This window comes from Stegastes partitus, unplaced genomic scaffold (assembly GCF_000690725.1).
Source record: "Stegastes partitus isolate 25-593 unplaced genomic scaffold, Stegastes_partitus-1.0.2 Scaffold1088, whole genome shotgun sequence".
NCBI classification, from domain to species: Eukaryota; Metazoa; Chordata; class Actinopteri; family Pomacentridae; genus Stegastes; species Stegastes partitus.
The window spans coordinates 207752-208869 of NW_007578819.1; the positions used below are offsets into that span (position 1 = coordinate 207752).

General features: G+C 46.7%; 1 protein-coding gene across 1 annotated transcript in view; it reads right to left on the reverse strand.

Annotated features, from left to right (window-relative positions):
• Positions 1-1118, reverse strand: part of LOC103367796 (NT-3 growth factor receptor-like) — a 91902-nt gene that overhangs the window by 74309 nt on the left and 16475 nt on the right. The gene's annotated exons all lie outside the window — the stretch shown is intronic.

A 1118-nucleotide genomic window follows, 5' to 3' on the forward strand; every position in this document is an offset into this window, starting at 1 on the left:
GGTTTGCAGCCGAGTTTGAAGTGGCTGGGATTCAAGTCTGAGACCACGGTTCTCTGCTGGAAACTGATGGATTGCTCTCTCCAGATTGGGCGGCAGATGTTTCCCCAAGCGAAGGAGTTTAAGTATCTCGGGATCTTGTTTATGAATGATGGTACAGCATCAGCAGTAATGCGGGCATTGTCCCGGACTGTTGTGGGGAGCTCTGGGTAGTGACTGAAAGAACAAGGTCGCGGATACAAGCAGCCAAAATGAGTTCCTCTGTAGGGTGGCTGGGCTCAGCCTTAGATGTAGGGCGAGAAGGTTGACGATCCAGAGGGAGCTCAGACTAGAGTGGCTGCTCAACACACGCTCTGTTCTCCGCATTTGAGTGGCTGCCATCTGGTCACAGGTTCTGTGGTCCAGCTTGTAAGACCCAGAGAAGGACGGCGACCTTTGTCCCCAGTGTTGTTCTCCTCCTGAACTCTACGGGGCGACAATAACCTTAAGCTTCTGCAATATTGTTTGTGTGCAATATTACCATTCTGTACATTCTGCTGTTCAAACTGCTGCTTTTTAATGTACTTGTACTTTTTTAATGTATTATCATCATTATTATTATTATTATTATTATTATTATTATTATTAGTCATACTGCTAGTAGCTACGGAAGCCGAGAGCGGTCGTTTTCCGCTACTGTTCTTTCTTCGCCGTTTTCTCGAGATAACGAGTTAATTTTCTCGTTATCTCAGGATAATTGGGGTTTGTGTTTGCCCGTTCGTGCCCGGTCCAGGATGGAATTCCAGGTTCCCAGGGACCTCCCACACACCTGGGACATAATCTGCTGCTGACATCTCTGACTCATATTCGGACACTCCTGCCTTACTACCTCCGCAGCAACACTCATACTGTTACTGGCAGCAGGCCTGCCACTCCACATAATCTGCTGCTTTCGCCTGCCCACCTTTTGTGTGTTTCTTTGTGTGTTGTTTTTCTTGCTCTTGCTCATTTTTAATGTGTCGCTTTTTGCCCACCTAATGGCCCCTCGTGGATTAACAAAGTTTTTTCTGATTCTGAAAAGAAGCCTGTTGAGGTGGTTCAGACATCTGATTTGGATGCCTACTGGGAGACTTAATTTTGAG